Below are 27991 nucleotides of genomic sequence, written 5' to 3' on the forward strand. Positions count from 1 at the left end.
CCAGATAGGCACTACTAAGCAAGTGATTTCTGACTTCTGTATCCAGGTCTGAGAGAGTTTGGGGGTTTTACTACAAAGAACACTGCCTAAGCAGAGGGAAGGGTCCAGGTCTTAAGAAGACTAAAGGTAGGAAATGGAGAACAACAGTGGGGAGCTTGCACTTGAGAGCACATGGTTACCTCCACCCTCTTGCCAACCCTGGTAGTCTCTGGGAAGAGTAACAAGATGCAGTGCACCTTCACTTTGGCCTATGGGGTGTCAGGGAAAAATGAGGGTTGTGCAGAATCTCTGGGAATATGAGGTCTGCTATAAAGGGGAGATGTCAGAAAAGAGACACATCAAATGAACAAACTTCTGGTGGATTTAGGGAACACTATATGAGCAGAGATGAGCCCAGATCAGGTAGACAACCCTGAAGATCCCAAACAGGGCTGAAGAGATATGGCTATCTGTTCACTTCTCCTGAGAGTTTTCAGGATTTGAGGGGGAAATGAGGAATTTAAACCTAGTGGGTAATCTCGGCTAGGCACAGGTATTAAAGGATCTGGTAAGAGTCAAAGACACCAAGGGCTGACTGAGGTAACTCCAGTCTATGGCACAGACAGGGTCCCCACAAAAGTCTACAGTGCAACCCTTGACACCATCATCCCCACAGTCCTGGGCAGCGCCAACATTCTAAGCCCTCTGTCTGTTTCTAGGTCATTGGTCTCAGAGAGCTGAAGGCCCTGTCAAGACATATTTTGTTTTGTTTTGTTTTGTTTTGTTTTGTTTTGTTTTGTTTTTCCAGACAGGGTTTCTCTGTGTAGCTTTGTGCCCTTCCTGGAACTCACTTTGGAGACCAGGCTGGCCTTGAACTCACAGAGATCCACCTGGCTCTGCCACCCAACTGCTGGGATTAAAGGTGTGCGCCACCATTGCTCGGCATATCAAGACAATCTTGACTCAGGTCAACAGAGAAGATTCCAGTTGTATCAGAAGTCAAGGTGAGGACTGAGAGAATCCCATCACCCAAACACATGGGACCTAGTGTTTCTGTTGGCTGTGAGAAAACCTGGGGATTGTAGGTGGATTCTGTATCTTCACTTCCTTTTTCTTCTTTCTCACAGAAATACATCTTCACATTAAAGAAGGTGGGTTCAGCTCATTAGGGGAAGCAGTTCAGTCCTTGCAATTTATCAAGGTATGTATGAGACAGGCTCTATTTCCTGATACCCATAGACCCTTGTGAAGTGTGTTACCTCTCCCTGTCACCCTGGGAAAGGGTAACTGGATACAAGGTTCCCTCACTGCCTTGTCCCATCCCAAAGGTGTGGACTTTCATTGCAAGAAGTTGGCCTCAGACCATAATAGAGGTGGGGTCCAGACCCTGACAGTGCGAAGAGTGACTGAAGATATGAGACAGAAGAGGAACTACCCAGAGTCCAGCTCTCCTCTCCTATCAGGGCCAGGCACCTAGTGTTTTCACAGTGTGCAGCTCTGGGATGCCTCTATATCTCTTACAGGAGTTCCAGGGACTTGGTCTGGGGCAGTATCCTCAGGTCAGACATAGGGGAAGGCCAAGCAGATTCAGGAGTTAAAGTGAGATACCAAGGGTCCCATCCACCCCAGAACACAGGGACTTCACATTTCCCTGCCCCACTGGAGTGTCAAGCTCTGTAACCTAGCTGTGCTCTAAAGACATTTCTCACTACTTCCTCCAGTGTCATAAGTAATAGAACTGACAGAAAGACAGGTTCCCCTGTGGCCATACAGTACCACCTAAGAGAAAAACTGCAGCAGGCCATTTTGAGAGGTTTCAGAGGTGTAACTTTCAGCAAAGTATTCTCACACTGCTCTCTTCTTGCCCCAGGTCTGAGTCTGTATCGCTGTGTTCCTGCCCATCCTCCTACCTGCTAGCTTCAAGAACATCATGCCTCATGGTCAGAAGAGGTGGTATTGCACCTTTCAGGGAGAATCTCAGGCCCCAAGACAAGAATGGGGCCGGATGAGTTCTGATCTTTCTGTGGCTGAGGGAGAAGAGTCCAATGACAAGTCCTCCTTTCCACTAGCCCAACGATCCCCAGGAAGACACCTGCTGGTGGGATACCAAAATTTCATCAGAGTCCTCAATGAGCCATATTTCCTCCCACTGTCATGGCCTCCACTCCAATATCCCCATCTGATGGGGCCTCTGACAACCAAATAGGGGAGTTGGAAGGCCCCATGGTAGTGCACCATGCACTAAGTGCAAAGGTGGCTCATTTGGTTCAGTTCCTGCTCCTCAAGTATAGATTGAAGGAGCTGACCAACCAGGCAGAAATTATAGAAAAGATTGTAGAAGATGATGAGCAGCACTACAACATGATCTTTAATGAGGCCTCTGAGGGTTTGAAGCTGGTCTTTGGCATTGACATGATAGAAGTGGACCCTGTGGTCCACACCTATGCCCTTGTCATTGCCCTGGGAATCACTTACGATGGGATGCTTACTAATGGCCAATGCATGCCCAAAACAGGCCTTCTAATAATTGCCCTAGGTGTCATCTGCATACATGGCAACCATGTCAGGGAGAATGTGATCTGGCGAGCACTAAATATGATGGGAATAAGTCCCATGGAAAATCACTATGTAGCTGGGAATGCCAAGAAGGTTTTCATTGAAACTTTTGTACAGGAAAGGTATCTGGAATACAATCCAGTGCCTGACAGTGATCCCCCTCACTATGAATTCCTATGGGATCCAAGGGCCCATGATAAAACCACAAGTGTGGATGTCTTAGAGTTTTTGACGCAGATCAGCAGGATGAACTAAGTGATTCCAGATCCTTCCAATCCCTGTATTTAGAGGCTCTGAGAGAACAGGTCATTTTGTTTAGAATTGCCACCACAAATGGCATACTTCATGGCCAATACAAGTTATAGTGCCACATTTAGGAGCTTTCTGAATGAAGTCTCAGATGAGTCTTCACTGTGTTTGAAGGTGGCAGTCACTGTTTTATGTAATAAAGACAGCTAGTGAAAGTAAATGAATACCATCTTTTTTTCTCCCTGTTTTATAAGGGTAACTTGGAACTTTTAATTTTTGGTATTTTTTCAAATCTTGTTTCTCTTAATTGAAGGATTTAGTGGGCTTCAGAATCTAAGTCTATAAATGGCACTAATAACATATGTTCTGCTTTCTGCAGTAGGGTCACAATGTGTAGCCCTAGCTGGCCTTGAATTCAACAGATATCCACCTGCCTCTTCCTCCTGAGTGCCAGGATTAAAGACCTGTGCCACCACACCTGCCCATCTTTTGCTGTTTTATACAAAACCTTCCATCTTATTTTGTGGTCTGTTATAACATTGAAATAGGAATTTAATTTGAATTGAGAAAGAATTTAGTAATATATCCAATGTCAAAAAATAGAGAAAAATGAAACAAATTGTTAATACTTATTTTACCCTTCAACACAATCTGTTCCTCATGGGTTGGGGATTTAGCTCAGTGGTAGAGTGCTTGCCTAGCAAGCACAAGGCCCTGTCGGTCCTCAGCTCTGAAAAAAAAAAGGAAAATCTGTTCCTCTGTAAAATTAAGTTACATGTGCAGATTTAAATGTGCATGGCTTTTTGAAATTGTATGAGGAATTATATCCTAATCAGTTACCCAGTGTGATGCTCCACAGCTTCAGAATAATAGAGAAGCTCACTATGATGTATAGATTCTGGATCCAGTTATTTCAGTGTGTGATGTTTTTGATTTGCAAGTTCTTTTTAATAAAATTACAACACAAATAAATAAGCCCCCCCGCTTACTGGCTGATTTATTAAGGACCTGTTGTTTGCAAGGTCCTGTATTCATGGGGTAATGCTAGGAAAAGCTGGATCTGCTTGCCATAAATGGTCAAGTACATTAGCAGCAGCCACATCAAGAAGAAATGAGGTATCCTCTTAGACCAAACAAATCATTTCATGCTGTGATTTAGACCTGAGAAGTGAATGTTTCCATTCTGAGCAGTTCCTTTTCCATTTTCAGAACAGTTCTTTTTGGGGGTTTGTTTGGTTTTTAGTTTTTATTTTATTGTGAGTAATTATGTGTACATGTGGGGATCTGTGCATGTCAGTGCCAGTGCACTAGGAAGCTCGAGGTGTCAGATGCCCCTGAAGCTGAAGTTGCAAGCAGTTATAATCCACCTGCTGTGGGTGTTAGGAATTGAATCTGACTCCTCTGGAATTAAAGTATGCTCTCTTAACCATTGAGCTACCTCTCTGATCCCATAAACAGTTCCTTTTGGATAGCAGGTGGATATGGCAGACCGGAATCACCATCTACATTGTGTGCAGGAAATTTGGTCCTCAGTGTGAAATTCAGTCTCAGTGAGAGAGGACTTTCAAGAGGTTGAGTCAAATGGTAATTCTTTGGGATCATTGTCCTCTTCGAAATAATTGATATGTTTCCCATAGGATCCTGGGTATTTTTTTTGCAAGCAGTTGTTATTAAAAAGAGTTAGCCTTTGGGTTGGAGACATGGTTCAGTTGCTCTTGCAGAAGACCCAGATTTGTTTCCCAGCACCCACATAGCAGCTGCCTGTAACTCACACAACTGTCTGTAACTCCAGTTCCAGGGATGCCCTCCTCTGGCACACACAGGTACCAGGCATGAATGTGGTTCACAGATATACATGCAGGCAATCCACTCATAAAATAAAAATAATCATTTTTAAAACAAATAAATTTTTCAAGAGCCTGACCACTGAATTGTTCTCTGGATTCCTGATCTGTCCCTCTTGCACACACTCCCACTATAGTGTTGGCTGCCATGAGACTAACCTAATCTAGATAAACCCCTACAGGTATGCCCAGAGGCTTCTTTCCGAGGTAATGCTGGCATGCTGAAAATCAATATTAACAGCAAAGAGCCAGATGGGGTCCCAGCACTGTGAGGAGGAAATGGATACAGAGTTCCACCCCTAAAGGAGAAGCTATTTGCAATTGATACTCACTGGCAACAGGAAAATCTGCTTTCTCCAGTGGAGTGTCACTGTATATCAACCACACTCCAGTGCAAGCCCCATGTTCAGGAATAGCTGGCCAACACAAAACAAATGCTATGGGTTTTGTTGTTGCTGTTGCTGTTGTTGTTTTGTCTTATTGGTCTTTTGCTTGTTTGCTTTGATTTTTGTTTTTGTGTTTTGTGGATTTTTGAGAGAGAAAAAAACAAAGTTGGGTAAGTAGGGAGTGGGGAGAAGTTTGAGCAGGAGAAGAAACATGATCATAATATATTGTATGAGAATTTTTAATTAAAATAAGAATAGTAAATAAAAATATATATTAACATCACAGTATGTACTGATAGTTTTATGTCAACTTGATACAAGCTAAAATCATCTGAGAGGAGAGAATCTCAAGAAAATTCCTCCATAAGATCGGGTTGTAGGCAAGCCTGTAAGACAATTTCTTCATTAGTGATTGATAGGGGAGGGCCCAGCCCATGGTGGGTGGTGCCATGCCTGGGCTGGTGGGCCTGGATTCCATAAGAAAGCAGGCTGAGCAAGCCAGGAGGAGCAAGTCAGTAAGCAGCACCCCTCCATGTCCTCTGCTTCAGCTCCTGCCTCCAGGTTCCTGCCCTGTTTAAGTTCCTGTCCTGACTTCCTTCAATGTTGAACAGTGATATAGAAGTGTAAACCAAATAAATCCTTTCCTCCCCAACTTGCTTTTGGCCATGGTATTTCATTGCAGGAATAGAAATCATAACTAGGACATAGTACTTAAATTCTAGAAGTTTCAGTTGCATCCAGTTAGGGACGGGCCTAGACAAATTAAATAATAAATAACCTAGGGAGAAATGGTAGTGGTATAGTGAAGGGGTTAAACTCTCCCACTGTCAAAACTGAACTGAGGTTTCAGTTCTCTGAGAATGGCAAAACAGGTGTCTCTCCCAACAAAGGACCATTTATCCACAATACCCTTACATTCATGGACGAGGAAGAGAGCACACTCAAGGTCTAAGTCAGCCTCACAGTGTCTCAAGGACAAACCCAGCAGCCCCCACATCCAAGCTCCTGCAGATGTGTCCAAAAACGATAAGACTAAACTTCAGACAATTAAAAAGTATACTAATATAACTGCTGCTTGTTTAACCAATCATATTTGAGATGACCTAATTGTCCCTGATACTCCCCTTAGCTGTTCTTAAAAAGGGCCTGCATGCTCATCTCAGAGTTGTCACCATTTTGTACAGGTGAACACCCCACATGCATGTTGGTATAATAAATGCTCTTTGCTTTTACATACTATTTGAGTCTGGGGTCTTCCTTCAGCACTTTTTTTAGACCCTACAATGGAAATCTCTGCTAGATATTACTATTCTAATATGTATCATGCTTTGGATGCACTTTACATGCACCACAAACATCCCAATAAATCTACTTCACAGTTGAATAACCTGAAGTTCACAAGGCTTAGTAATTTTCCTACAACTGTGTTGGCTCATAAGTGTCAGGATTGGAATGAGATGGCTACTGTTATAGGTAGAATTGTACCAATTATAAAATTTCTATAAAAATCTATGCCTCCAGTACTTAAGACTGTGACTATATATGAGTACTGGGGAAGCTAATTTAAAAAAATGTCATAGTATGAGTCCTAATCCAATGTGACTTGGATTCTGTATAACAGCAACCACACACACACACACACACACACACACACACACACACACACACACACACCTTTAATCCCAGCACTTGGGAGGTAGAGGCAGGCAGATCTCTGTGAGTTTGAGGCCAGCCTGGGATACAGAGTGAGTTCCAGGAAAGGCGCAAAGCTACACAGAGAAACCCTGTCTCAAAAAAAAAAAAAAAAAAACCAACCAAACAACAACAACAAAACAAATAAGTGAAAACACAGAAGAGAAGGTTATCTATAGAGCCAACAAGAAAGAACTTACAAGGAGCCTTGATCACGGACATCTAGCTTCCAGAAATGTGTTGTTTCTGTTACTTTAACTGAAACAGGAGAGCATTTTGATTCCATACTAGGCCTGCCTAGGCTACATAGCAAGGCCATGTCTTTCTTTTCTGTTGCTGAGATTTTTTTCAGTCTTCATAAATAGCCTATAGGCCAGGTATAGTATTATATTGTGTACTCCAATAAAGCTTGCCTGGAGATCAGAGGACAAAGCCAGCCATTATATTAAATATAGATGTTAGGCAGTGGTAGCATTAGCCTTTAATCCTAGCATTTTGGAGGCTGAGATCCATCCTGATCTTTGTGAGTTCAAGGCCACACTGAGAACAGAGCCAGGAGTGGTGGTACATGTCTTTATTCCCAGCACTAGGAAGGCAGTAAGATGATAGAAAGGCATATAAAAGTATACAAGGTGTGAGTAAACAGGAAGTCTCTCTCTTGAGGCTGAGGATTTCATGGAGGTAAAAACATGGCTGGAAGTTCTGTTATTCTGATCTTTCAGCTTTCACACCCAATATCGGACTCCAGGTTTTTTTTCATTAATAACACCTTTTAAGATTTGTGTTACATCTAGCAACCCAATATTTGGGGCAAGAATTCATGAAAAAAGCTGTTTGCCTGAGCTGTAAGTGGTAGGAGTCTCCACGCCACGTGGTCTGGAGTCTCTTTGACTTCTTCTGTCCTGGTAGGATGTAGGCTTTCTCTGGATCCCCATCTGGGACTGCTACCACACTGGATAGCTGACTTGAAACTCGCTTGGGCTTCTAATGCTCTACCCAGAAGCAGTCAGCCTCATATCTTGAATCATCATTGTCAGAAAATTTGGTGAGTCAATTAATATTTCTTAAAGGGAGGAATTAGTTAAAGGAGAATTTTTTATATTAAAAAATGGGAAACATTTTTACAATGGAGAGAATTTAGTCTTTGTTTGATGAAATATTAGGTGGACTGAAAATGGAACAATTGAATGAGAGGATAATTGATGTTGATGGGATTTACATAACATCAATTATAAATATTATGCCTGGTGGTGGTGGTGGTGGTGGTGGTGCATGCCTTTAATCCCAGCACTCAGGAGGCAGAGCCAGGCAGATCTCTGTGAGTTCTAGGCCAACCTGATCTACAGAGCAAGATCCAGGACAGGTACCAAAACTACACAGAGAAGCCCTGTCTCAAAAAGTCAAAAAAATTATTTGTTTGATCATTTTTGTTTTATCATTTAAAAAGTTGGTTAATGTGAATGCCAAGATAAATGTTTTGGAAAAACTTGTTGAAACAGATCATAGAGAAATTCAAACCCAGACAGAAGAACATAAAGGTGAATCAATCTCAGCAGTGCATTATGCAGTTATAGACAAACACCCTAATGCTTTCAAAAAGCCAACTTTAATCTATTGCATAACCTTACAGGAACCACCAAATGCTTGGTTGAGTCCTGCTCACCCTAGCCTTTCCTCTCATGTGCCTAGGCCTAGAAACCTTGGGTGGCACTTGGTATGATGGTGCCTCTGGCTTCCAGTGGGCTCCTGGTTGATTGTAAAGTCTGACTCTGGGTTCCTGTTTTTTTTTTTTTTTCGTGTGTGTGTGTGTGTGTGTGTGTGTGTGTGTGTGTGTGTCTTCATTGAAAACCAGGAACTACAATCAGTAAAGATGAGCTTCATTGTCAGGAGCACCACTGCTCACCAACTGTTCAATCTTGGCACTCTGTGTAAATGGAAATATCAGTATACACCATAGAGTGGTATGAAGCTGGGATGAAATGATTGCTGAAATAAAAAGTGTTCAGTAAATATCAACTTGCCTTGATCCAGCTTTATAGAGGTGACCTTGTCTATCCAGTAATGTCATGTCAAGCAGGGTTCGGAAGTCTCCAATTTCTTATAGTTAAAGACATTCAGATAAGATTGCAGGCTTGTGTTCACTGTTCCCCATTATTTAACTCTTAAGTAGGGAGATGATCCTAGATCAACTGCCTTGGCCTCAACCAATCAGCTAGGTGGATCAATGCCCAAATGTGAGCACCAAATGTAGTTGGAAGGTTTCTCCAGTCCCTCCAAGCCCCTGCAGTCCTGTGGCCCACTTATAAAATAATCACTCAGAAGATTATATTAATTATAACTGCTTGGCCATTAGCTTGGGCTTATTACTGACTAGCTGTTTTACTTAAATTAACCCATAATTCTTATCTATGTTGGGCCACATGACTTGGTACCTTTTTTCAGTTCTGCCTTGTCATCTTGCTTTCTCTGTGTCTGGCTGGTGACTACTGACTCAGGCCAATTTTAGTTGGAAGTTTTTCTATGTCCTGCCTGGTCCCACAGCCACTCAGACCCCAAAAAACATATAGAGGCTTATATTATTTTCAATCTATGGCTATGGCAGCTAGCTAGCTCTTGTATCTTAAATTAACCCATTTTTATAAATCTATACCTAGCCACATTGCCTATGGCTTGCCGGTACTTTACATCTTGCTTCTCCTGACAGTGGCTAGCAGCGTGCATCTGCTTTACTCTCTTATCTTCCCAGAGTTCCCCTTGTCTGCTTGCCCTGCCTATACTTCCTGTCTGGCTACTGACCAATCGGCGTTTTATTTATCAACCAATCAGAATGCAACACATTCACAGCATACGGAATGACATCCCACAGCAAATGGACCTTTGAGTCTTGTACCCCCTCCACTCCTGGGATCCAAACACAAAAGCTTTTGCCTGATTTCTTTATGCATTAAGGTAGGGAAAGAGGTCTGTTCTGTTTACAAGTTGAAGTAGGACCTGAAAGTAGACTGTGGATGAAGGAACCTCAGATAATATAGGACAGGATAGTGTTGTGATCTACACATGAGCCCCTACCCCTCCCTCCCTTGGGACTCTGACGATAGGTACCATCAGAGGTTTGCAGAAAGGAGGGACCATGTGCCATTTTTAATCAAAATGGAAGCTGAGAGTGGATTACAGGAGCCATATTCTGGATGGACAAGCCCAGACAATCAAGCTACATTGTATCATTTTGAAGGTTATGCCCCAACCAGGACAATTGTGGGAATGAGCCTATACCCAAACTTCAGCATTTGCATCCAGGTACTTGGGAGATGCAAAGCCATATTGTGAGGTTTTGGGGGGCTACAGGCTGCCTCAGTGCTGACTTGAACAAATGAGCCCCTCCATGCTCTTCCACATCTGGGGACTTGGGTCACTCAGAGACATTTTGTGAGGTTTGAAAAAGAAATGGTCATTCATCATATTCAGACTGAAGGTATGACCTTAGGGTCTACAAGAAAAGCCCCTTTCTGGAATAGATGGTCCCCCAAAGAATGCAACTTCATCCCTGTGGTCAGCCTAGAAACAAGTGGGTTCAGTTTGTGAAAATTAGCTCCTTGCTCCCCAATTCCTGGGGACTATATATAGTTGCCATTTTTAGCAATTCCTCGAGAGAAATAGATGGAATAACTTGTTGGTGAAAAGGGTTCCTAAGAGCGGACTCTCAAAGTTCTGCTTGGGACATAGGTACCCCCCCATATACTATAGGATGGAGAATGTGAGCTGCACCAGCAAGAGAACACTTGTAGGAATGATTCCCTAATCCTCCCTCTCTGGGGATTCTGACCATATGTGCTATTTCAGAGGTTCCTAGAAATAAGGGACCATGTGACATTTATAGTCAAGAAAGAAGTTGGGATATGGATTCCAGAAGCCAGATCCCAGATGGACAAGCCCAGATAATCATGCTGAACTGTATCTTTTTGAAGGTCCTGCACCAAACTGTGGCTGCTTATGGGAATGAGCCTGTACCCAAGTTCCTGCATCTGGGGACTTGGGTGACTTGGCACAATTTTGTGAGGCTCCTGGAAGGGAGACAGCCATGTCACACTTTTAGAGTTGAGGTGTAGCACTTAGGGTGAGTGAAAAGGGCCCATTTTATCATAGAAGGTCCCAAAATAATGCAGTTTCACCCCTTTTGTCAGCCTAGCTTCAAGTGTAATTCACTCCTACAAGTAAATCCTCTGCTCTGTGATACCTAAAAGACTAAGGATTGTTGCTGTTTTTTTCTCATTCTGTGAGAGAACCAGGTGGAATAGTGTTTTAGGTAAAGGCTCTGCTTGGGATAGAGGCATCCCACATGCAACATGATGGATGATGTGAGTTTCACCAAACAAGGGCCCATTTATGGGAATTAGCCTCTACCCCTCCTTCTCTGGGGACTCTGGCCACAGGTGCCATTTCAGGGCTTCCCTGAAAGAGGGACCATGTGACTTTTTAAAAAATAAAGGTGGGAGTTAAGAGTGGTTTGAAGAAGCTGTTTCCTAGATTGTTAGGCCCAGACAACCTAGCTACCTTGTGTCATTTTGAGGATCTGGAACCAAACGGGATCAGATTTGTGGAATGAGCCTATATCCAAGCTTCTGCATTTGCATAAGGAGACTTAGGTGTCTCCAGGCCATTTTGTAGGGTTCCTCAGAGAGAAACGGCCATGCCATTCTTGCCATGCTTTCTGAGTTCAGGTGAGAGCCTAGGTTGGGCACAAAAATTCTTTTTCAGGGTAGAAGGACTTCAGATAACGCAGTTTTGCCCCTTTGGTTAGCATGGAATCAAGTGGAACATTTTTCTTGTCATAAATTCCTTGCTGGGTCTGACTCTGGGGACAATACACAGAAGCAATTTTAAGAAGTTCCCAGAAAGAGGCTAACATCACCTATAGAGAGAAAGCAGAACTGAGAGTGAACCAGGGAAGCTCCTGCCCAAAGAAAGAGTCCCAAAATATTACAGCTGTGTCCCTATGGTGAGCACTCCCCAAAAATGGGGTCTGGGTTGCAAGAGTGAGCCCTTTTCCCTGACAGTAACTGTAGACAATAGAGAGGAGCAATTTTTACAGGTCCTTTTAGCACAGGTGGTGGCTCCACATTCAGGAGAGTAGACTGCCAAGGCCCATTCCATCTAGGGCAGTGTTTCTCTTCCTATGGGTCTCTATCCTGTTGCATATCAGAAGTTTATTTAATTGTGTCTCATAACAGTAGCAAAATTACAGTTATAAAGTAGCAATGAAAATAATGTTATAGTTGGGGTTATCACAACTATTAAAGGGCTGAAATATTAAAAAGAGGTCACCTCTGTTGCTCTAGAGGATACCAAAATTGTAATTCAATAGACCCATTTGGAGGAATAAGCCTCTTCCCCTCCCTTTCCTAGCACTCAAAGCCTAGGAATTCTTTAAGGCAATTCCCAAAGAGGAGGAGATCTGTCAGACAAGATGAAAGTTGTGAGTTGGTTGCAAACACCCCACCCCAGATATACAGGGCCAGATAACCAAGCAACACTGTATCCTTTTGAGATTCATGCCCCCAAACTGAAAAAGCTGGTTGACTTGTTAGAATGATCCACTGCGTTTACAAGGTGTAACTTGGAGTACTCAGTGCCATTTTATGGCATTCCCCAAGGTTAGAGAATGTGTCAGTTCTCACTTGAGTCCCTCCCCATACTTCCACATCTTCATGCAGGTGCTCAGGGAAGACTCAGAACCACTTTTTCAGGTTCCTGGAGGGATGATACCCTCACTAATCTTTCAGAGTCTGGATGAAAGCTTAGAATAGACTGCAGAGCCACCTTTCACAATAGAGGGTCCCCAGATAAAGCAGCTTCACCTCTGTTGTCAATTCGGCACCAAACTGTGGGCTCTTGTAGGAATCAGCCCCTTGTGTAGCTCCTTGTGCAGCCCCACTTGCAGCCTTTGGATACTATACAGATGCTATTTTCAGGGGATGCAGGAGGAGGGAGGACATGGTTGGTTTCTGACTCAAGCATGAGCTTCTGGTAGATTTCAGATGCCCTACTCCACATAGACAGCCTCCAGGTAATCCAGCCACACGCCTTTTATTGACCTGAAACAAACAGGAATCATTATTTGTGGTACTGTTACCTTGCTACATCAGGTGGCATCCAGGGACTTTGGAGACATAGAACCTTTTGTTCCTGGAGCTTGAAGGCTCCCTTTCAGAGTTAAGGAAGTTCAGGGTGGCCTACAGAGTCACCTTTCTGCATAGCTGGTCCCCCAGATGATGCAGATTCAGTGCTGTGGTAATCCCTGCACTGAGTAGAAGTCTCTCTTGAAAAATAGGAATGCAGGAGTTGGTGTTTCTTTGGGGGAGGGCTAGACAAGACAGGGCTCAGTTGCTTTCAGTCAGAGTGAGATGTGACAATAGGTTGATGAAGGATTGCCCCAGTTAGATGGCTCCAAAGAATTCAGCTTCATATCTATTAGATCTCCCAGCAACACAAGGGGAGGCAACAAAGGGGAGCACTTAGCCCTTTCTGGCTTTTAACTATAGAATTCTGGGATTCTGGGAATCAGGAGATAGCTCAGTGGTTAAGAGCACTTTCTGTTCTTGTAGGTTGAATTCCCAGCACCCTTATGATGGTTTACAACTCCAGTTCTAGGCAATCTGATGCCCTTTTCTGACTTTTGTAGGCACTAGGCACACATGTGTTACATATAAATGCATATGCAGGCAAAACAATCATATACATAAAATAAAAAGATTCTGGTAATCAAAATCTGATTCTCAGGTAAACTGAACAGAGATAACCAACTGGGCCTTGGGGAGGTCAGGGTGAAAACTGTGGTTTGACTTCTGAAGCCCTGCTCCAGATGGAGGCACCCCAAATAATCCAGCTTTACCCTTTTGTCCCAGGTGAATAAAGGGTTAAGCTCTGAGCCAGACAAAATCCCAGCACAGTGTGGGATATAGACACTGGGTGAGAATTGGTTTTCTTTAAGGGTACAGTCTCTAATCAGTTGAGATGCTTCAATGAATGTTCATGAACTCAAGGATATATAGCCATTACAAATTGGACTCAAGGGGCTGAAAAGTATGAGAATACAAGGTTTGGTGAATATAGAAGGGACTGGATCTAGGAGAATTTGGGGGAGGGGTTGAGTATGATTAAAATGCAATGTATGAAATTATCCAAAAGTTATTAAAATATTTTTAAAAGATGGTTTTGTTCTCCCCATACCCTTTCTAGGTACTCTTGGAATCAAGGTAAGACTTTGTGCCTAGGCAAAGAAACCCCAAATCAGTGCTCCTATGTTGACCATGTGCACCAAATGGGGACAGGGGCACTGGTAGGAATGATCCTCTGTCCTCCAAGGGGACTCTGATTTGGATCACTTTCTGAGGCAGTTGGAGTAGAGAGGGTCTAGGCTCCATGAAGTGATATGGTGATACCCTGAGGGTAAACTGAAGAGGTGCTACACTAGATAATTCAGCTGTATATCTGTAAACTGTCCTGGACTACATATGGCTAGACTAGTTGGAAGAGTAGCCTACTTTGACCTCAGATCTAAGGTCAGAGCCTTTTTCTGAGTACACAGACAAAAGAGTTCTTTGGATACATTAGCAGTCGAGGTAAAATCTGAGGGTTCAGTGAGCACAGCACACCCTAAATAGTCAGTCCACATATCCACCCTTACCATTTCTGTTGGCCCTGCTCTTGTGAACCTAGTGAAATTCCACCCACTGGTGTACAGATACTCTTCATTATCACTTCTATCTACTCTGTAGGAAGGTGAGCCTGTCCAGTTAAAGGTATCATCAGAGTAATAGAAGGAGCCACATAAAGGTTACCAGAGGAGGTGTCCAGCATTTGTCAGCAATCTAGGTGAGTTGCCATAGTGAGAACTAAAAGTATTAAGAGGCACCCCCCCCTAAAAAAAACAATGGACTTCATAATACCTGCCCATCCCCATTAATGTTGCCTGGAGAGCCCTGAGTATGTGAGTGTTGCCTCTCCTTCATGTTTCATGATTTGGAGTGGGGTTTCTCTGGGAGGTGATGACTTTGGTCCTAGGAGTAGTATCAAGTCAGTAGAGGAAACCATTTGCAGTGAGCAGAGGGAGGAGTACCAGGATCAGCCAGATCCTAGATATGGACTTCTGGGGACTGTATTATCTACAGCACATAAAAAAGGGACTGCACACCCTGGTTACATTCTGAGGCCAATACTAAGACACTAAGTGGCACGCTTGCTTCTACACAGGAAGGTGGGAGTCTTTGGAGACATGAAGTCTTGTGTCATCTGAACATGAGGAAAGATGTCAAGAAGGACAAATCAGATGAATGAACCTCAGGTGGGCTTAGGGAAGCCCAATCTCAGCAAAGATGAGCCCAGGTCATGTGAACATCCCCAGATGACCTACACAGATGTGAAGGGATGTGACACCTGCTCAGATGTCAAGGAAGTGAGGAATCTGACCAGAGTGGGTGACTTTTGGTAGAAAAAAGGATTCCAGAATCTTTCAAGGTCCAAGTAAGGACCACCAATGGATGAGTGAAGGAAACCCCTGTTCACAGTACAGACACAGGCCCCCAAAACACTCCTCACATACCTGACCTTCACAGTCCTGTGTAAGGCTATCAGTCTGATCACACTAACTTATTTGAAGGTCATTGGACTTAGGGAGCTGAAAGACCTGGTAAAAGGGGATTTGAGTGGAGTCATCAAATAGAGGCTTTCAGGAGTGTCAGAACTCAAGGTGAAGACTACTGTAGTCCTGCCACACAAACACATGAGACCCATCCCCTACCTGTCCTCCTGTCAGTTGTGAGAAAACACAGGAACCACAGATGAATTCCATCACTTCATGTCCTCTTCCCTCTGTCTCACAGATTTAGGCTCTTGGCTTAAAGAAAGTAACCTCAGATCATCAAAGGAAGCAGTTCAGTCCTTTTCATTTATCAAGGTGAGTGTTGGGCAGGTCCCCCATTCCATGACACATGAACCATGTTGAATTCAGCTACCTCTTGCAATTTAACCTGAACAGGTGTAACCAGATATGAAGCACTCTTAAAAAACATCCATTTTGGTGAAGACCTTTTCCCATTCTGTAGGCTGTTGCTTTGCCTTGTTGACCATGTCCTTTGCTCTACAAAAGCTTCTCAGTTTCAACAGGTCCCATTGATTGATTGTTTCTCTCAGTGTCTGTGCTACTGGTGTTATATTTAGAAAGTGATCTCCGGTGCCAATGCATTCAAGACTACTTCCTACTTTCAGATTCAGAGTAACTGGATTGATGTTGAGGTCTTTGATCCACTTGGACTTAAGTTTTGTGCATGGTGACAGATATGGATCTATTTGCAGCCTTCTACACATTGACATCCAGTTATGCCAGCACCATTTGTTGAAGATGCTTTCTCTTTTCCATTGTACATTTTTGGCTTCTTTGACAAAAATTATATGCTCATAGATGTGTGGGTTAATGTCAGGGGTCTTCAATTCGATTCCATTGGTCCACATGTCGGTTTTTATGCCAGTATCAAGCTGTTTTTATTATGGTAGCTCTACACTAGAGCTTGAGGTCGGGGATTGTGATGCCTCCAGAAGTTGTTTTATTGTACAGGATTCTTTTGGCTATCCTGTGTTTTTTGTTTTTCCATATGAAGTTGAGTATTATACTTTCCAGATCTGTGAAGAATTGTGCTGGTAATTTGATGGGATTGTGTTGAATCTGTAGATTGCTTTTGGTAAGATCGCCATTTTTACTATGTTAATCCTGCCTATCCATGAGCATGGGAGATCTTTTCATTTTCTGACATCTTCAATTTCTTTTTTCAGGGACATAAAGTTCTTGTCATATAGGTCCTTAACATGCTTAGTTAGTGTAACCCCAAGGTATTTTATATCATTTGTGGCTATTGTAAAGGATGATGTATCTCTGATTTCCTTCTCAGCCTGTTTGTCTATTGTATATAGGAGGGCTATGGATTTTTTTTTTTTTGAGTTGATCTTGTATCCTGCTATGTTGCTGAAGGTTTTTATTAGCTGTATCAGTTCCTTGGTTGAATTTTTGGGGTCACTCATGTATACTATCATGTCATCTGCAAATAGGGAGAGCTTGACTTCTTCCTTTCCAATTTGTATCCCCTTAACCTCTTTATGTTGTCTTATAGCTCTGGCTAGAACTTCAAGTACTATATTGAATAAGTAGGGGGAGAGGGGACAGCCTTGCCTTGTTCCTGATTTTAGTGGTATTGCTTTGAGTTTCTCTCCATTTAATTTGATGTTGGCTGTTGGCTTGCTGTAGATTGCCTTTATTATGTTTAGGTATGTTCCCTGTATTCCTGATCACTCCAAGACCTTTATCATGAAGGGGTGTTGTATTTTGTCAAATGCCGTTTCTGCATCTAGTGAGATGATCATGTGTTTTTTTTTTTTCTTTGAGATTGTTTATATGGTGTATTACATTGATGGACTTTCGTATGTTGAACCACCTTTGCATCCCTGGGATGAAGCCTACTTGATCGTGGTGGATAATTGTTTTCATGTGTTTTTGGAGTCTGTTTGCCAAAATTTTATTGAGTATTTTTGCATCAATGTTCTGACAGAGGGCTGATATCCAGAATATATAAAGAACTCAAGAAATTAGACATCAAAATGCCCAACAGTCCAATTAAGAAATGGGCTATATAAATAAAGAGAATTCTCCACAGTGGAAGTTCAAATGGCTGAAAGACATTTAAGGAAATGCTCAACATCCCTAAGTATCCAGGAAATGCAAATCAAAACGACTCAGAGATACCACCTTACACCTGTCAGAACGGCTAAGATCAAAAACACAGAAGACAGCTTATGCTGGAGAGGATGTAGAGCAAGGGGAATTCTCCTCCACTGCTGGTGGGAATACAAGCTTGTACAACCACTTTGGAAATCAATACAGCACTTCCTTAGAAAATTGGGAATCCATCTCCCCCAAGACCCAGCTGTAGCACTCTTGGGCATATACCCAATGATCAGGGCATTTGCTCAGCTATGTTCATATCAGCATTGTTTGTAATAGCCAGAACCTGGAAACAACCTAGATGCCTTTCAACTGAAGAATGGATAAAGAAAATATGGTACATATACACAATGGAGTACTACTCATCAGAGAAAAACAATGACATCATGAGGTTTGCAGACAAATGGATGGTCTATAAAAAATCATCCTGAGTGAGGTAACCCAGACTCAGAAGGACAAACATGGTATGTACTCACTCATAGGAGGATATTAGATGTAAAACAAAGATGACTAGACTGCTACACAACTCCAGGGAGGCTACCTAGAAAATGGGACCCTAGGAAAGACACAGGGATCACCCAATGACAGAGAAATGGATGAGATCTACATAAACAACCTGGACGACAGTGGGAGTAATGAAGGGCAAGATCTGAGGGAAAGAAAGCTTAGGGGATCAGGAGATCCCAGCTGGATCAAGAACAGAAAGGGACAACAAGGACTAACAGACCATGATAAATGAAGACCACATGAGAACAGGAATAGGCAGAGTGCTCGAGAGGTCCCCAGAAATCCACAATGACATATCCTCTGTAGACTGCTGGCAATGGTCGAGAGAAAGCCTGATCTGATCTAGTCTGGTGATCAGATGGCCAAACACCCTAACGGTCGTGCTGGAACTCTCATCCAATAACTGATGGAAGTGGATGCAGAGATCCTCAGCCAGGCTCCAGGTGGAGCTCCAGGTGTCCAACTGTTGAGAAAGAGGAGGGACTGCAAGAGTGTGAATTGTTGAATCCAAGATTGCAAAAAGCACAGGGACAAATAGCCAATTGAAAGAAAGCACATGAATTATGAACCAACAGCTGTGGAGCCCCTAGCTAGATCAGGTCCTCTGGATAAGTGAGACAATTGAATAGCTTGATCTGTTTGGGAGGCACCCAGGCTGTGGGACCAGGCCCTGTCCTTAGTGCATGAGCTGGCTGTTTGGAACCTTGGGCTTACACAGGGACACATGCTCAGCCTGGAAGGAGGGGACAGGACCTGCCTGTACTGAATCCACCAGGTTTAAATGAATCCCCAGGGGTGCCTTGATCCTGGAGGCCATGGGAATGGAGGGGAGGGGCTGGGGAGAAGGTGGGGGTGGGTGTGGGAGGGGGGAAGACAGGGGAACCCATGGCTGATGTATAAAATTAAAACACATAATAAGAAAAAAATCCCTTTTATTCTCTTTCAGAGATGTAGATACCTTAGAGTTTGCTACAGGCCAGCAGAAGTGTGGTGGTGTTCATCCCCTGACAGAGGAAAGCTGAGAACCCAGTGTGAGCATAGAAGGCACCATTTACCTTAAGTAGGGTTATTCTTCATAATCCATCTCACTCTTCCTATGAAGAAGGGAACTCCATTTCAAACTAGCAGTTTGCAGGTGTAGGATGTTGTCAGCATCTCTTAAAGTAGTTCTAGGGGGCAGATGAACGTCTTGGTATGAGACAGTGTTCCTATACAAGAGCAAGATTATGCAGCCTCAGAAGTTAGGGGAAGATACATACTGCAAGTATGTATCAAGGGTTCCAACTGCCCAGAATATAGACATCCCACATTTCCTGGCCCCAAATATTCTAATATTAGCCCTGAGGGCTCATTATCTGTGACCTGACTGTACCCCAAATAGCTGGTTCTCTTCTTCTTTCAGCCTCTTGGGGTTCTAGGACTGCTAAGAGTCCTTGTGACCCTAGAGCACCATTCAAGAGAAATCAAACAACATGACTATTTGAGAGCTGAAAGAGAGTGACTACCAGCAGCGTTCACTCACCCTCACCCTCTCCCTCTCCCCACCAGGCCTGTGAATCCCAATTGCTGTGACTGGGATGCTATCCTCCCTGATGTCACCAAGGAAAGTCATGATGGATGATTCCCATAACATCCATCACTGCAACCTTCCAGACAGTCATTCGGCCCAAAGGGAGATAAACAATGCTCAGGTCATCATGACTGTCGCAGAGCAGGAGGAAGATATGTATGACAGTAGAACACCAAGTTCTCCCCAGAGTCCTGAGAGAACCTGCTCTCCCCTTATACTCATAGGCTCCATTCCTGAGGGGCCATCTGATGAGGCTTCTTGTATCCAATTGGAGGAGCTGGAAGACCTCATGTCATTGTTGCACAATGCATTAAATATAAAGATATTTAACCTGGTTGACTTTTTGCTTTTCAAATGTTAAATGAAGGAATTCATCATCAAGGCAGAATTGCTGGAAAGTATTGTGAGAGAGTATGAGGAGTAATACCCTGTGATCTTTAGTGAAGCCCCAAGTGCTTAAGGCTGGTCTTTGGCATTGACATGATAGAAGTTGGCCCCTTTGTCCAAACATATACCCTTGTCATTGCCTTGGGGATCACCTATGATGGGATGCTGAGTGATGTCCAGGGTAAGCCCAAGACAGACCTCCTAATAGTCATACTGGGTGTCATTTTCATGTAGGAAAAATGTCAGTGAAGAGGTAATCTGGAGAATGCTAAATAACATAGGGTTGTGTGATGGCAGGAATCCTTTCCTATATGAAAACCCTAGGAAGCTCATCACTGAGGATTTTGTGCAGGAAGGGTACCTGGAATACAGGCTGGTGCCTGACAGCAATCCTCCTGGCCATGAGTTCCTGTGGGGCCCAAGGACCTTTGCAGAAACCACCAAGATGAAAGGCTAGAGTGTTTTGCCAGCATCACTAAGAGTGATCCCAGATCCCACCCTGAAAAACATTCAGAGGCTTTGAGAGATGAGCTAGACAGGGCCTAGACCAGAATCGTCCAGCTGATTATACTACTGCTCAGACCACCACACATCCTAGTTCACTTGCAGTTTCCAACCAACATTAGGTCAGACAGAATCTATAATCCAAATTCGCTACCTTCATTTTGGAGCTAGTGGGAGGAGAGTGTGAAGCATTCTACTTTTACTATTCTGTTTGGGTGACTTGAGGATTCTTGATATTCCAAAATGTTAATACTCTTACTAGAAGATTCATTAGTTCTAAGTTTACAAATGTCATTAGTAATGCATGTGTTGTTGTTGATCCAGGTTACAAGAATTTTTATTATTTTGAAAACAAATGAGAATGACTTCTGTCTTAATTTGTAATATATAATAATGTACCATAACATTGAAATTGGAATTTCCTGGACAATTGGAAAAGAACTTGTTATTAACTTGAACAACAAAAATGAAATTATTTTTTTATTATCTTACAATGTTTAGTCTCTCATTCTGGTTAATTAATTAAACTTTAAAAAAGGTAAATGGAATTTTTTACCCAAATCTCATTATTGAGCACCTTTGCCAAGTTCTGTGTTAGCAGTGGGACATGGCAGAAGCCAGATCTCTCCTTACTGATGGAAAAGTGAGACATAGCAGAAGCCTGGACCACCATTCTCTGTAGATATGGTGAGGGCAGGATACACAGCCCTATCAAGAATACAGTGTGGGGTTCTTTCAAACCACAACCCCTAGTACAAGGGGCCTTTAGAGGGGTCTCCTGGGGTAAGCAGCCCAGTGCAGCTCAATGCTGCATACCCAGGCAGTTTGGGAGTCATACTCTCATACTCACATGGCAGCTCATATGGTTTGTTACTACTATTGCAGGAGATCCGATATCCATTTCTCACCTCCGTGGGGTCCAGGCACACATGAGGTGCACATGTAGGCAAAGTACCCTTTTACTTATAAGTGGACATTAGCTGTTAAGTAAATGGTAATCAAGCTACAATCCACAGACCTAGATAGGTTAGGTTAAGTGGTGGGCTTTAGGAGGGATGCATGGCCTCCCTGGGAAGAGGAAATAGAAAAAGATTTTGCTGGTGGGCTGGAGACTGATGGGGCCAGGAGCAGGAGGGATCAGGTGGGGCAGAGGGATGGAGGGAGAGAGTGCGGGTAGAGACAGCTGGCCTTGGTGAGTATTGGGGTGTGTGTAGAAACCTAGTGCAGTGGTAACTTCCTGGAATCTATGAGGTGACTCTAGTAAGGACTTCTAGCAAGAGAGGATATGGAGTCTGAGCTGGCCATTTTTGTGAATAGGCAAGGCTTCTAGTGGTAGGACTGGGTTGCATTTGGTTGAGTTGTTGGCCAAGAGGGTCCCAGGCTGATGCTAGGACAGAAGGTCACTCTCTGAAAACTGACAGTGGTCCCCCATTGCTGAGGACATCCACACAGCTCATTGAACATAGAGAGGTCGAGCTGGTGCCTGCATGGAACATTCATCCCTAAGTTCTAGTCTCCTTGGTGCAAGAAGGTACTGTGCTGGTTGTGGAAAGAGAAATCTAGCCATCAACCGAGCCACAAAACTCTTGACCTACCTGTCTTGCCTGCAAGATGTATTGGGGCAATGGTGCCAAATTTGTGAGAGTGGCCACTCAATGTTTGGTTTAACTGGAGGCCCATGACCTGAGAGGGATCCCATGCCTTACACTGTCTGGATGGCCAGAAACTAGATACTGGATAGCCTAGAGACCTAGGTAGAACCCAATGTGACTGAAAAAACAAAAATAACAAAATGATTCCTAATGATATTCCAATAAACTCATAGATTGGTGCCTTGTCCAGCTGTCATCAGAGAGGCTTTCTCCAGCAGCAGATGGAAGTGGGTGCAGAGAACCAAAGTCAGATATTATGTGGATAGAGAGTTTAAATTGGGGGTCTCTATCAGGTCCTTCCCCTCAGAGATCAGGGACCTCCATGGAAGAGGGGGAAGACTTTAAGAGTGAGAAGGGGTGGAGGACACCAGGAGAACATGGCCCACTGAATCAACTAAACAGGGCTCACATGGGCTCAGAGAGACTGAAGTGGCCAGCACAGGGCCTGCCTGGGGCTGCACCAGGTCCTCTGAGTATATACTGTTTTTGTGGGACTCCTAACAGTGGGAGTGGGGGTGTCTCTGACTCTTGCCTATTCTTATGACTCTTTACCTCCCTCCTATTGAGTTACCTTGTCCAGAATCAATATGAGGGCGTTTGCCTTATCTTATTGTATTTTGTTTTGACCTGCTTGGCTGTTGTCTCTTGGAGGCCTGCTATTTTCTGAAAAGAAGGAGGAGGAGTGGATCTCTGGGAGAGGGGAGGTGAGAGATTAGCTGGGAGGAGTTCAAGAAGGAGAAGGTATGGTTGAGATGTATTGTATGAGTGAAGAATCTATTTTCAATTTAAAAATGTTAGTCTACATAAATTGCAAATAAATTTTGGAGTAGAATTCAAACCTTGAATTCATTCTCCAAGTTTCCAGGACTATGCTAAGCTTTGGTTCACATACTGAGTAAACACACAGCAAACAATGTTGAACTTATATTTTTAGGAGAATTTTATTAGTATTTGATAGACAAACAAAAACAGGGCAGGTAAGCAATAAATCTCAACAGCTCCTGGGAAAGGGGAGATGGAGGAAAGGATAAAAGGCCTTTTGCAATCGGTCAGCAAACAGTAGCATGGCAGAAAGGGGATGGGCTTCACAAAATTAGTAAAAGAATCCCAGAGGCTCCAGAAAGTATGCTCAGACTTTGGCCAGTATAGAAAAAGGAAAAAAGGGGGGCATGCTTCTCTGAGTAGGACTCAGTGGGCAGACCACATGATGGAGGATCTAAGGTGCCACCTAATGAGGGCTCTGCAAGCTGCTGCAAAGGGAAAAAAGTACATTATTCCATTAAAGGGATAATTAATCCTCCCCTCTTCTTAGCATATACTTTAGTGATCAGCTTTTCTAGGCACTGGACTCTAGGCCAGTGACTGACAGGCCCATGTGCATTAACTATAAATAGGAGAAGGCAATAGTATATAACATTTTGAGTAGCTTAGAATATCAGGTCTCTGGTCAGACCAGACATAGAACTTATATTGTATTCAGGTAAATTTATGATGATTTTAACTTTTTTCAAAATATACTATTTAAAATAAAACATGAATACTACTATTACTAATAATAATAATATTACTGCATGAGTCAAACATAATTTGGGGATTGTAAATGTCTGGGTCCTGGATAGCTGAATGTCCAGAGGTGGGCTTTTCTGTCCAAGTCCCAACAATTACCTTCTTTGATGCCCCTTTCCTGGTCATGTCTCTTGTGCCTGCTGGTCCATCTATGCTGCTTTTTGTAGCAGAAATCTTAAAATTTCTTATTAATAAAATCAAACTTGAGGCCAGTTATTGCGGTGAATGCTGGAAGATCAGAGAGACAGAACAGGCCACAGATTCCTCACCTCGCCAATTCCTCAGCTGATTCTGTTTCCTCAGACTGGAAGCATCTGAGTCCTTATCCAAATGGATCTCAGTTGAATTGTGCTGCTCAAAGCCTGAGTGCTTAACCAGCCAAAAGCTTAACCAGCCAAATGCTGCTAGTTTCTGGTCTCCACGCCTTATATATCTTTCAGCTTTGTGCCATCACTCTCTGGAATTAAAGTTACCATGCTTGGATGTTTCCTTGAACACACAGAGATTCAGGTAAATCTCTGCCTCTGGAATGCTAGGATTAAAGGCGTGTACTACCCCTGCCTATCCTCTATGTTTAATATTTTGGCCGTCCTGTTCTCTGACCCCAGATAAGTTTATTAGGGTGCACAATATTTCGGGGGACACAATACCACCACAGCTTTTCCTCTTGTCTGACCTTTCTGCTGCCGCTGGAAACTAGAAAGATTGCCCTGCCTTCCTTGCAACACTGGGCATTGCTGCTCCCTGCAGAAGTTTCTGGCCCCACCCACAGGTCACCATCACACCCCTGAGTGCACCATAGTCAGAGATACTAATACTGGACTGAGTTTTAGATACCTCAGAGCCCACACATTCTATCTCCCTGGTGAGCTAGGAATACACACTGACTTGGTAGATAATTTGCTGCTTCCAGATCTGTTACCCTGATAGTGGGAGACTGTTTTTGTTGGCTGAAGGAGGACTTTTGTCTCCCTGGAGAGACTTGTAATTTATCAGACTTTGAAGGAGAGATTGGAACTGATACAATGGTGGTTTGAGGAACTATACTGTGCTGGCTTGTTTTATGTCAACTCGACACAAGCTACAGTTATCTGAGAGAAAGGAACCTCAATTAAGAAAATGCCTCCATAAGATCAGTCCACAGGCAAGCCTGTAGAGCATTTTCTTAATGTTTGATGGGGGAAGGCCCAGCCCATTGTGGGTGGTTCCATCCCTGGGCTGGTGGTCCTAGGTTCTATAACAAAGCAGGCTGAACAAGCCACAAGGAAGCAAGCCAGTAAGCAGCATCCCTCCATAGCCTCTGCATCAGCTCTTGCCTCCAGGTACCTGTAGCATGAATCTTAAAAGTTCTTATTAATAAAATCAAACCCAAGGCCAGTTATTGGGGTGAGTGCTGGAGGATCAGAGAAGCAGAACAAGCCACAGCTACCTCACCTCACCAATTCCTCAGATGATCCTGTTTCCTCAGACTGGAAGCTTCTGTGTCTTCATCCCAATCTCTGCTGAACTATGCTGCTCAAAGCCTAAAAGCTTAACCAGCCAAATACTTCTAGTTCCTGGTCCTCACGCCTTATATATCTTTCTGGTTTATGCCATCACTCTCTGGGATTAAAGGCTCACTTTCTGGGATTAAAGGTGTGAGTCACCAGGCTTGGCTGTATCCTTGAACAGATGGATTTCTGCCTCTGGAATGCTAGGATTAAAGGTGTGAGTGCCACTGTCTATGTTTAATATTGTGGCTGTTCTGTCTCTGACCCCAGATAAGTTTATTATGGTGCACAATATTTTGGGGAACACAATACCACCACAGGTTCCTGCCCTATTTGAGTTCCTGCCCTGACTTCCCTCAGTGATAAACAGTAATATGGAAGTATAAGCAAAATAGACCCTTTCTTCCCAACTTGATTTTTGGTCATGGTGTTTCATCTCAGCAATAGAAACCCTAACTAAGACACATACCTAGACACAACTGATTAGTTACACAGACTTTTGCTTTCTATTAAAACCTTACTCTCATTTTAGAATTGTGAAAACAGACTTGGAGATGTAGTCACTGGATCTCTTTGACTGTCTTTCCAATAGCCACAATGAGTAAATATCCTTGCTCTCCTTTTAACTATTAAGTTTTCTCATTAAATGCCCTATTGAGGATGAATGTCAAATCTCACTTGGACATGCTAAAACACAAGCTTTGATACTAATAACTCTGGTAACATTATTTATATGCCTTCTGGCCTCCACACTAGTCACACTTGGCTTTTGAGAGGTCTTGGGAATCTTCCAGGCTCCCATTTCACCCAAACATCCATGACTGTCTTGATTTACACCATTAGGTTAATAAAAAAAAAAAAAGCTCTGTAACAGTTGTAGGCAAAGTGTGTTGCAACAGTATGCATGTCCCCATAGGTTTCCTTGCAGGCAAGAAATGTATACTCTCAGAGGGGATGACTACTGACCTCTAGGACTAGCTTACCCTTTCTGCTTACACATCAACTGTCACCCATTGTTCCTGGAGTTTTCTGGGTTGTTGTAGATTAATATAGCTCCACTATCTATCAAAGCCAAATGTTTTCACATGGGCAAAGCATCAATGAATCTACTCTGGTTGCCCTGTGTTATCTTCAACTGCATGCAACTTTGACCATGCAGTTAGGGGAGGAGCAGGAGTAGGTTGTAACTCATGAAAGCTCCTTCCTCCAAAGCAGGGGTGTAGCATGAATCTTTAAAAGTCTTATTCATAAAATCAAACCTGAGGCCAGTTATTGTGGTGAATTCTGGAAGATCAGAGAAGCAGAACAAGCCACAACTAACCTCACCTGGCTAATTCCTCAGCTGATCTTGTTTCCTCAGACTGGAAGCCTCTGTGTCCTCATGCAAATGGGTCTCAGCTGAACTGCTGCTCAAAAGCCTAAAAGCCTAGTTCCTGGTTTTCACGCCTTATACATCTTTCTGCTTTTTGCCATCACTTCCTGGGATTAAAGGCATGTGTCACCATGCCTGGCTGTTTCCAGTGTAGCCTTGAACTCACAGAGATTCAGAGGGATTTCTGCCTCTGGAATGCTAGGATTAAAGGCATGAGTGCCACCATGATCTCTGTGCGTTCAAGGATACAGCCAGCATGGAGAAACATGCCTTTAATCTCAATACCAACCATAGAAGACCTGGAGGTCTATATAGACAGGCAGTGATGAGGAGGTCATGTGGTTGGGTTTACAACCAATGAGAAGGCAGAACAAAAAGTCAATAAAAAGACAGATACACAGGAAGTAGGTCTCTCTGGGAGTGGGAAGGATGATAGCAGCAGCAAAGGTTAAGAAAGGTTTTTTTGTATCAGCTCTTAGCTAGTGCTCTGACCTCTTGGGCTTTTAACTCTGCATTTGGCTCTGTGTTTCTTATTTAATAAGACTGTTATATCTACACAGGGGTGCAATGGGCATCAGTCTTTTTCCCTTTTATTCATGCCTCTAGTGAACTATTGTTCTGGATTCAAAGCCTTCCAGAGACTCAGAAGTACAGCATTAGATTTGTCTGTTTGTGTTTCTAGGAATTGTGGTTTCATGTAAATCTTGCCACATATGCATTTGTTTCACCTGAAGGGCTCCTTTGTCTGTTTTTCTTTATGTTCCTCACTTTGAAAGTCAGAAACATTGGTAACTTCCAGATCGTTCTCCTTCTTTATGCATTTTTTATGTTGTATCAGATGTAAACAAGGAGGATTACTTCCCGTGTCTATTTCCTATTGTAGTTCTCATTAAGTAACTTCAACTTTAGTAGATAGTAGCTCAAAGTCAACTGCATAACATAATCTGTAGCAGAGGCCACACAATTACTAACATAACTAGGAGATATGCCATTCCATACCATAGAAAAGAGACTGAGCATGCTTTCAACTTATCTTTAATTGTATCAATCACTGATTAGTCCCTTGTATCACATGATTTTTTGCTGAAAAGATGAGAAGAAAGGATTTTCACCCCAGATATAGAGGACACTGATAGACAAAAGGAATATTTCCACCTGCTCAACTGTTTGAACCAATGAGTTTATTGAGGTCACTGCAGAACCATAGATGACTCAAGGTAGCTACACTCCTAGGCAGTACCCTGACTAACCAAGGAACAGGCATATCCCTGAAGCATATTATTCCTATCATGGATGAGCCCCCAAGGAGTTAAAGCAGAATATCACCCAAGAGCTTTGGACACACAAAAAGCCACACAATGACGAGTCCTCTTGGGAACAGAGAAATAGATGAGATCTACATGAGCAAACTGTGGGGGCAGGGTGCTCAGCTTTTTAATAAACTTATCAAAAGGACACATCTTCACAGT

The 27991-nt window shown here is 43.1% G+C and overlaps 2 pseudogenes; both read left to right on the forward strand.

The window, feature by feature from the left end:
• Window positions 1–1909: 1909 nt before the first annotated feature.
• On the forward strand, window positions 1910–2758 carry LOC118574628 (annotated as a pseudogene).
• A 16836-nt stretch (window positions 2759–19594) lies between these two features.
• LOC118574629 lies at window positions 19595–20484 on the forward strand (annotated as a pseudogene).
• The last annotated feature ends 7507 nt before the right edge of the window (window positions 20485–27991 follow it).

The sequence above is a fragment of the Onychomys torridus genome, chromosome X (assembly GCF_903995425.1).
Source record: "Onychomys torridus chromosome X, mOncTor1.1, whole genome shotgun sequence".
Lineage (NCBI taxonomy): Eukaryota > Metazoa > Chordata > Mammalia > Rodentia > Cricetidae > Onychomys > Onychomys torridus.